Source organism: Diadema antillarum, unplaced genomic scaffold (genome assembly GCF_040938485.1).
Source record: "Diadema antillarum isolate AM-2024a unplaced genomic scaffold, OU_Dant_1.0 seq00000472_RagTag, whole genome shotgun sequence".
Classification (NCBI taxonomy): Eukaryota; Metazoa; Echinodermata; class Echinoidea; order Diadematoida; family Diadematidae; genus Diadema; species Diadema antillarum.
Genome location: NW_027271440.1, coordinates 762,452 through 773,291, shown reverse-complemented (window position 1 = coordinate 773,291; position 10,840 = coordinate 762,452). Strand labels below are relative to the sequence as shown.

The following is a 10,840-nucleotide window of genomic DNA, read 5'->3' as shown; positions in this document are numbered from 1 at the left end:
CAGACGTTGTACGATCGCAGAGAAACAGTTTCCTTCCCTTTGTATCTATTTCTTTCAATGTATTCAGTAACAATTTTGTGCATCTCATTTCAATCATTCGTATTTGCTTTGAAACATCGCAGATGCGTATTGCTATGATATTTCAATACACTGGAAGTTACACACCAAGTTACTTAAATGCCCGTCATAAAGGAAAAACAGAGAAAAATCGATGTTCCTATAATGTGTCTAATGAAAACAAAAATCATTATTCCAAAATCATTAGGCACAATTGTGCATGGTTTGAGGGTAAATGGCTCGCTTAAAACACAGAGTACTTACCCTGAAATAACGTGACGAATTGACTGTGTGCCTTCTATAAAGATGCTGAGTGGATTAAAAAAACGCTTAAGAGACAACAGGCAAATTTGATACATGCACTGTACCAAAAAAAAAAATAACAAACTGATTATGATATACCTATGAAGTATTAAAGTTGACAATTAATATGCAAACTTGTCTTGCTATGTATAGAATTAAGGGGTTAAGGTCTTTAGGGATATTTTCAGGGAGAAAATGAACAGTGACTGTGGTCGTACATTTTGTAAACTCTTGAAACAATTGCAAGTTTTGATAGTCGTTTCTACGACAGTTATCTTAGCGAATCAGATATGAGTACTCAGGTGATTAACATGATGAGTGCAATAACAACAACTTTCCATCATTGCGAACTCCTTTTTGAGATATGGTTTCCATACCTGACGTCACAATCGGATTATTTTTTTATTTATGCAGTTAAAAAAAAAAATCTGTACGTTGATGGCTTCTTGATAATTATCATTTACTTCATGAGGCTGATAATGGCACTGGTATGATATCAGTTACTATCATGTGTATGTGTGTCTATCCTTTCTATATAGGTTAACAGTGCTTGAGATATATCATTTTCTCGTCTTCTGTGGTATGCAGTATGGATTTCAGAGGACATGCCACGGCTGTGACAGAGATCTTGGTCACCGAGTCGACTCTGCCGTCTACAGCAACGCCAAATATTACTAGCAATGGTACCACTATGGGTCCTCCAAACGGTGGCGTGAGTCTAACTCTGGTGTCACAGATCTTGGCCAGTTCCTCTGTGGTGCTGTCGATGCTGTCCATGGGCGTGACCATTGATGTTAAGGACATTAAAGAAACGGTTTGTCGACATATCATTCTGTCTTTTCTATAGATTCGTCATCGCATTTTCATTTTTCACTTCTATAGCTTACACTTTCTATAGAAAGAAAGATCAAAGCATTAAGATGCTTTAAAGACAGCCATGCCCATATAAACCTAAATGAATATTAAAACAAATCCGCATTTTAACCTTAGGATGATCCAAGAACATTAATACTGCCGAAATTTTGGAGCACGTTTGCTTTTCTGACTTTAAAGTAGGCCCGCATAAAGAATCGCCCTCTGTCGGACAACTCGGGGCAGGCACCAGACACGGAGCGAGTCGATCTGGAAACGGCTGTGAATGTGACGTCACCGTATCGAGCCTGCACGCGCACGCTGCAGCTAGCTAGCTGCATGCATATGATATGCATTGCTAGACTGTAGATCTCTGTTTTTCTGCTCGCGATCGCCTCATCGTCAGGAAACTCGGAAGTTTAGTAAAATCAAATCTGTCACTGTAACGTTCTGATTTAGAACTACGGGATTATCAAAGTAATATAACATTTCCGTGGAAATTCAAGCTTTTTGATATCAGTAAGTCATTATTTTACCTGTGTACAATCGTCTGCGATATTTCGTTTGTGGGAACATTGTACCTATTCACCTGGATGATGTTTTCTGTTTATATGAAATGCAATCAATGAAGATCAGAAGAAAATGAATCTTTGATATTTCTTTTGTGTGATTTTATTTCATTTCTGTGTAAGCCTTTGCTTACACACGGCCATCTCTATTCCGCTATTCAAATATTGTTATCGGCCCTTTTGCGCCAACAGAAAATACGTACTGACATACTGTAGCAAAACGAACTAGAAAGGTTCTACACATGTCAATTTACTGATGAAATCTCACACGAAGTACTGCAAAAACTGTTATTTAGTTAAATTGCAATATGGAGCTGAAATAAACATGTTAAACAATATTTATTAATTTTTTAAAGGAATCTCTTCTAAAGCTTTTTATTTAGATCAAATTTGTGGGGAATATCCCAGATATGCAAAATGAAATTGGCATCATTGTCTGAACGTGCAGCCCATAGAAAACTGTGTGTAAAAAAAAAGTAACGTTGCACTAACTATGCATTGATGATGAGCGATAGTTAATGGTTCGACATCACAGTTCAAACTATCTAACGAAGATGAGGACTGAGTGATTTTTAAAATCTAAATCCAAAAAATAGTCAACGGCAATCACGGTTTACGCCTAGTTAGAAGAAAACGGCACTCAGTACATATAGACTCTAGACTAGAACTAGGACTAGGACTAGTGAGCAGTCGAGGACCGAGAAGATTCTACTCGCCGCTCCGTCGACAGCTGTACGTGCACAGCGCTAATAATAGGCACAGCGTAAACGTTTCGTATGCAATACATACCCCGAATGGCCCTAGCCCTGCTGCCAGAACTTGAAGAAAGTCCAGACGAAAGTCCAGACTCCAAGGTCTAGCGTTGCCGCTAGAGGCCCTTGTGCTGCAGGCCCTGTTGTTTCTGTGCTGAATTTTGCAGGTAAGGTATCTGCTTTATGGATTTTCAATGTTTTTGTGGTAATCTCATGGTGGTCGTATTAACACCAAGGTCGTTTTAACATTCAAACAAATAGTTACAGGGGAAAAAATCAGTATCATTAATTTGTCTCATGCATTTTTGTGTGAATTTCTTACATATTTCCTTGTACATGTTGACCTTTTGTTTACTATATTATCATTTTTTTTTTTTGGGGGGGGGGTGGGGTATTATGGGTTTAAATTTCTTACAATACTGTACTATTTCTTTTGGCTATGCAATTAAGGCCTGTATGCGTACGTTAAAAAATCAAGGGGTATTAATTGGTAAATCCAAATCAAAAATGCATTTTGAGGCCAGATATCTTGATTCAACAACAAAACTACCTTTGCTAATTTCCCCGTTTTGGCATAGTCTAAAAAGTTAGGCCCTAGCTCAGACAAAGTCATGCTAATTGAATTGCTAACAGCTAGGCCCTTGCTCTCATTCCAAACTCAAAATCTCACAATCGAACTTCTTGAATCTTGTTCAAGTTCTATTGAACTGAAACTGAAAGGTCTCTATACTCTGATACTTTCCCAAATTCATGTTGATGGCCTGAGGCTGGGCTAATACATACTCACATTTCACATTATTCAATTTGATATGAAATCTGCTACAAATTGTGCTAAAACTTGCCAATTTTGAACATTAGCTGGGTCAAGTCTACTGCGGAGATCGATTTCACCCGCGCCTTCGTCGCCATCTCTCTCCCGCTCCACTACCCGGCCAGCCACGGCGGGATTGCGAGGAAGAGGCTCGTTTTGATACGGTACAGGCTGGCGTTCAACTGCACCTGCACTGCCTGATGATCCTTCGACGTCACTTTCGTCTTCGTCGTACTCGCCTATCTCCCCATGGTCGTTATCGTAAGAGTCCGAATCATCAAACGAATCCTCCGAATCTGGATCACATTCCAAAATGAGGTCCTCGATATCCAAGTCAGAGGTACCTTCTGCCATTTTCAACAAGAAAGTCTAGTCGGCTTCGCATCCTACACGTATTAGCTTGGCTTTGTATACAGCTAGCTATACGCTAGCTAGCGCTAGCTCGCGCTCGCTCTCTCGCATAAGATCGAGGCCTCATCACGGTGACGTCATCTCCCCGCTGAGAGTACAAACGAGCTGTTCTCTGGCTTTATTAAAACTAGTTATTCGTTTTATTAAGAAGGGCCTATCATTGGTAAGCGTTTCTAGGTGAATTCGAAACGTGGTTAGGTGGAATCTATGGTACTTCCTCGTTATAATGAGGTATATATGACCCTGGTTTATGCATAATTTAGATTTCTATGCGTGCCTACTTTAAGGAAGTGATTATAACATCTGCATTTTACAGTCGAAGCAACGATGATTGCCCTGGCGGTAAATCTGAAAGCCTGGCATAAAGGCTGCTGTCACGTTTCTATTATCACAATCAAGTCTTTTCCAGTCCTATCGGTCGACCTTCTTTTCCTGCCCAGTTTCGTCATCCCGCCGGATTTTTCATCGGCATGGCGTCACAGTTTATATTGATGCCTCTCATCGGGTTCTGCCTCGGCCTGGCCTTGAAACTTGAAGCGGCCGGCGCCATATCGGTCCTCATACTTGCATGCTGCCCTGGTGGAACTCTTTCTAATATCTTTACATATTGGACGAATGGGGACGTGTGTCTGAGGTAATATTTCTATCTGAGATGGGCTTTCCTCTCCTCTCTTATCTTGATGCACGCGTTCTCCTTGAATTCTCCTGTTCAGCACCACATTGTCCTAATCTCTTAATTATCATTGAAGAAGCGTAAGAAATTATCCCCCAGTCACTGATCATGAAAGAATAAATCTCTTGCAGAAAGTTCTGATATATAGTATGAGAAGCTTACGATCATTTCACATTTTCTTGCATGTAAAAAAGAAAAACAAGAAACAGCAAAAAGGAGGAGTATAAAAGGGCACAGGATCAGGCCACTATACTTGAAATAGTGAACCTGAGTTTATACGCATACAGTTTAATTATTTTGTTTGTTCCCTTCCATTTCAGTGTTTCCATGACAACAGTTTCCACAGCCGCCGCCATAGGGATGATGCCTTTAAACCTGTTTATCTACACTCGGGTGTGGACCAGTGAGTCTACGGTGATTCCTTACCTTGATATTTTTACAACCCTCATCACTATTTTGATCCCGGTGTCCTTCGGAATGTTCCTGCACTGGTGGAAAGAGGCCTGGACGACTTGGATTTCACGTGTAAGTTAAGAGGGCATAGATCTAGGCTTCTTTTTACACACACTAGGCCGTGTACCGAGCGACGAAAAGACGCTTACTTTTTTTTTTCGTAGCACTTTCACGCGATATTTTGTTTCCATACTTTGTAAAATAGCGAAGAAATATATCAATTAGAATATCACTTGTTCCAACGCTCAAGTCTTGCACGTAAAGAAAATACGTATAATTAAAAGTTATTTCTCCACGTATTCGAGTATTCGTACGAGCCTCATCGTAATCGTGCATCCACACACACACACACACACACACACACATACGCATAACTCACCAGTCATACCCATCCCACCAAAGCTTAACACCGGAGTAACCACCCCGAGCCCGGGGCGACAATCCTTGACGGGGCGACAATCCGTGTCGCAACAAATTTTTTGCCATCACGGATTGTCGCCTTCGAGGTCAAAAACTGGGAGCTGCACAAGCGTCACGGATTGTCGCTTGGCGACAATCCGTGACGGGGGCGACAATCCGTGCCGCCAACTCCGTCACGGATTGTCGCCCCGAGCCGGGGGCGACAATCCGTGTAGGGGCGACAATCCGTGTCGCAACACACGCTCTTGTGGTCTTGCGTTGTCATCATTTTGAAGCATTTCAGCTTCAATTTGCCCTATGGTGCGGGCTTTTTGAGCATTGCTTACACGTGGCATGATGTACAACCAGAAAACTTGATGAGCTATCAAAATTGCCTGGCATGGCACCACTGAAAACTTGAATGTGAAGTTAAAATGTCTATTGAAATTTGCCTTCATGGCTGACCAGTTGAGAGCAAAAGACATAACACAAAAGAACATGTTCTCCATTTACTCTTCACGACCATTCTCATTCATAAGGACCGTTCTTGCTCATTTCGCAGCTTTTCAATGCAGACCCTATCAGACACTTTTGAGTACAGCCTTTTACTTGATAGCATAATCATAATGAGTAGGATATCATTTCAAAGACAATTTAATAATCTTTCTACTGATATCAAGCATGTATTGTATAGTGATATATATATATATATATATATATATATATATGTATACATATATGATTGGTACATTTATAACAAATTGGTGCTGTCGTTGTTTTGTTCGAGTGTTCCACGTCTTACAAGCCTGGCTTTTTAGTGGAACACTGTTTTCCATCGTTATGATTATTATTTTTTTTTTTTTTGCCATGACAAAGTACATTGTTTCTTTTTTATGTCATCATTCGTGCATATACTTTATATTGTATATGGAAAAAATGCCAGTATCAGACAAATGAAAGACAAATTGACAAATTGTACCGCTTTGAACTATGTTCTCGTTTTCTTTTTTGCTGATGGAAATTAATAAAATATTGAATTGAAAAAAAATGGAAAAATCGAAGTATGAAAGAGTGCACAATGTAGCAAGAAATTCTGTGCCTGAATTCATATTTACACACACGCTCACATCATTCTCTCTGCCAGTGTTTCTATGACAACAGTTTCCACGGCTGTCGCCGTAGGGATGATGCTCCTAAATCTCTTTATCTACGCTCGGGTTTGGACCAGTGATTCAACTGTGATTCCTTACATGAACATTTTTACAACCTTCCTAACTATTCTGATCCCTGCTGCCTTCGGAGTATTCTTGAACTGGTGGAAGAAGGAATGGTCGACTTGGATTACACGTGTGAGTTAAAGGCATAATTTACCATTTGCAGATGAAACAAAAACTCCGCATTAGTGCTTTAAAATAGTTCTAATATGTGAGTAATATGGGTTAGAAACAACCACTGTAAAAAATTAAATCAGTATTATTAATGTTAAGTATTGTTAAACATATAAAATGTAAACAATAGATATGAAGACCTGAATATGATAACGACCCAAGTCCAATTTTTGGCCAAATTCAGTTTGACATGGGAAATTGTAGCTTATGCATGGACTCATCTTGTGTATAAATGATAAATCCTAATTACCCCCGAAAGTGCCTGAAATAAATAAGTTAAATCTTATATGAATGTAAGAATGAAGGACTTGGGTCATTCTTACATTCATATTATAGCGCCCTCTCTCGTCCTTCACTCATCTCTATAGCAGAATATCATGTATATGAATCAAAGAACGACCCAAGTCCATCACACAAAATGGCCTCTCCACAATTAATGTAAATGTTAATTGTCATAATGATATATGTGTTAATTTGTATATACAATGTTGCCTTCCCATCACAGTTAAATAGAATATCATTGGACAAATAAAAAAGATATGAAGTTTTTTTTAAGTTTACTCGAAATGGTCTTCCATGGACTTGGGTCGTTCTTATATTCATATACTCATATGATAAACATGTTTCAAGACTGGACCGTCTACAGTTATGGGTTATTGAGAAAAAAATTATATTATCTTCTTATATTTTAGCCTTTGTTGCGAAAAGTTTATATGGTATAGGATGTTTTGTGATACAACTGACCTTCACATATGTGACCCTGCACCTCAAAACAAACAAAAAGTCGCCAGACATGAATTTTTAGTTAAGACCATATTCTGAAAGAGCAGATTTTAAGCTTTAAAATGATGTATGACTCAAATCAAATGGACTCTCCTAACCTATCTAAATACTGGAAAGAAAGCGCAAACTCAGGAAAAGTGTGAACTGAGAAAAGAGGCTCTGAAGTACAGTGTCTATTCAAGCGCTTAATTTCTACCAAACCGTGCTAGCTGTGCGATGAATGGGACAAAAAACAGGAAGTAAACCACCAGAGTAACAACAATGAAGGGATTATCAGATTAAACTGAAATTAAGTATGCCTCATTAACACATTCTGTCCATAATTAACGCCAACTTTCAAAGCATTAGCACTATCCTTTCAAAAGTTATTAGAGTTGAAAGTGAAGAGTGTGGACAAGGTTTCTCAGAAATGAAAATGGGATCCCAAAGACAAACCTAATCACACTATTCTACCAAAAATGTTCGAGATAAACTGCTAAAAATCACACTTTCCCTCCCGTTTTATGATACCAAATTTTAGCATAATGTAAAAGAAGACCCGCTCTTTCAGAAAATATGAAAAAGTCAAGTTCGGTTAGGTTGACCCATTTCACTTATTTTCAGTCCTCACGCAAAATCAGTGTGTGCGACTTTATGTTCGTTTTGAGGTGCACGGTCACATAATGCATCAAATGAGATATCTTGAACATTTTAAAAATCACTGCTCCCAAAGGTCAACAAGACCTGTAAAGTGGATAGGTCAAATTATAGCTTTTTAAGATATATCTGTAATTCTAAAGTAATCATTGCGCAGTATTCCCAATGTACTTTAGAATTTAGATCCAATAGGAAAGTCAGTATATGCATTCTAAAGTATAAATATAATAGTGATTTCCATCCATGAAAGATATTCATTGTCGAAATCATTATTAAGAAAAAAGCCTTTACACCCGTCGGTAGCCTGTATATCCTTTTATCAGAGTTGTACATGGCGTTCCCTTCACATTAAGGGTGAAGCGGACAGAGTTAAAAGAATGTCAGAGTTAACATTGTCATTTTGTATAACATACGTTCACCTGTGACAAGGACACCGGTATCCAAAGTTTTTCGTGTCTTTTCGCACCGTTATTGAAAAACAAAATCATTCCATAATTTTAACTTTGATATTTTGGATTGTATGTGATGATAGTGAAAACAATGGAAAAAAACAATAAGACATGGTAGTTCAGAAAGTTGATGATTTTCATATCGAGACATGCAATAAAACCAATCCCGATGATCTATGCCTTCTGACGTTCTCTCACTTACACATCAGGTATCCTTGATTCTTGTGGTTCTCATTGGGATTCCGGGGATTGTCTTCCCCATAATGCTGAGTCCAAATTTCTACAAAGCCGGGTTGGGGACTGTGGCTGTGTTCCATCCTTCTTCCCGCCCTGGGCTTCGCCATAGGCTACGGGTTCGCCCGCTTGCTCCGGCAGCCTCACGCCAAGTGCCGTGCTATCGCCTTCGAGACCGGCTCCCAGAACGTAGTATTTGCCTGGACGGTGACCCTCCTCTCCTTCGCCGATTCGCCTCTTTTCCTAGACATGCTCTTCTACCCGATTCTCTATCTATTTTTCATCCATCTCGAGCCAGCTTTACTGATCGGGTTATACAGGTTGATTATAAACATGCGGAAAGGCAAAGGGGCGGATGCTGAAGACAACATTGAAATAGTTGGAGTCAAGGTCAATGAACAGGAGGCCAGTGGCCCAGAAGTGACGAGTAAAATTGGCAACTCAGTTTACACTCAAGAGGTAGCAACATAAATCGCAACCATTTCAAAATAATGCACAATGAAGAAAATAACATAAACTTCAACATTAATTTTACAACATTAATGAAATGAAATTATATAAAGGTATAGTCCTCTGACCATTATTACGCATAATGTAATTATGTTCTTATGCATGTGTGTAACGTGAAATTGGTTTAGCCATGTAGGCCTACGTAATGGGTGATGGTTTACCAGTAGTTGTGACAGCAAGGAAGTCGTTCACTTACTGTCTTTAATGACCGAGTGTTCGACTTTTTTAGGATCTTTGTCGACAGGTTTCGGTCAGGTTAGTTACTGTAGGCCTGTGCCTATGTGGCATTTGAAGACTGTAACATAACCTCAAGTTGTCACATAATTATCAAGGATAATGATCATGCTCTACTTAAGTCATATCATTTTCTTCCCTGACCCCATTTTGTTTTTACCTTCCCATTAACGTCTTACTCACAGCACGTGTTATTTGACGCACTATGTCAAAATACCTTCAAATTTTCATATAAATTGTTAGTCATGGTTTGTTGTACACCATGATTTTAAGATTTTATAAAATAAATCCATGTTCATGCTTCTCTCTCTTTTTTGTTTGGGGGGGGGGCACCAATAAACAACTTGATAATTCTTGAAAAAGAAAAGTTTAATGTCAAGTCTTAATGTATGCTTCCAATTAGTTTGATTTGACGAAAAACAAATTCATTCATCAATTCATGTCTTTGAATTTATTCATCATTTTATGGAGGTCAGCATCAAAATTTGTTAGTATTAAACACGAACCGATCAACTTGTAGTTTTTACCACCTAGCCAGGTGTATTTCGAGGTGTAATTGTTAACTCATTGTAAGCTTTGAATTGATTTAGTATTCTTTCCTGAATAGTCTTACTCAATGAAACTCGTCGGTATAGGTTCAGAGGTATTGTTTTTGTCATCTTGAAAAGAAATATGTCTTTGGTAAATACTGGGGAATTTTCATGTTTTCATTTAGAATCAAATGATACCGCCATTGTCAGCTTTGAGTTTGATTAACTTGAAGATATGTTTTTAAAAGACTGAGGGTGGTAAAGTAATATTACAATGTTGAGAAAATAAATCAATGAAATCTATACTTTAGCAAATTGACATCCTGATTCGAAAGTACATTAAATTTTATATTGAATGTCCATGAAGTCAGATTTTTCAAGTTTGTATTTTCATTATCCCTTGGATTAACTTCTCCGTTGGTATAACTTCTCTCTTTGATACAAAGTTTAATGTCTTGCATTTTATGTATGATTTTACACTAAATGGTATCTCTGTCAGTCTTTGCTTTTTCACACTTTTACTATAACATGTATTGTTCTGATCATTATGCCTGATACGAACACTTCTTCATAATACCAAAGTCTGATGCAATTCACTAAACTTTCCGTGAGCTTCTTTTAGCCCTGAACGAATGAGTGTGTCTTCGCCTCTTTACATTTCTTACTCAGAACAGAACAAGGCACACAGCTTATCAAAAAGTACATTTTCTGCCGTTTACCATAGCGTTACCACATATTCGAACACACATGTTGAAATATCAGGTAATTATTGTTTTCAAGTTGTTGTTGGTCAAGA

The 10,840-nt window shown here is 38.4% G+C and overlaps 1 pseudogene; it reads left to right on the top strand.

The window, feature by feature from the left end:
- Positions 1-949: 949 nt before the first annotated feature.
- LOC139733364 (ileal sodium/bile acid cotransporter-like) lies at positions 950-9,241 on the top strand (annotated as a pseudogene).
- Positions 9,242-10,840: the final 1,599 nt, after the last annotated feature.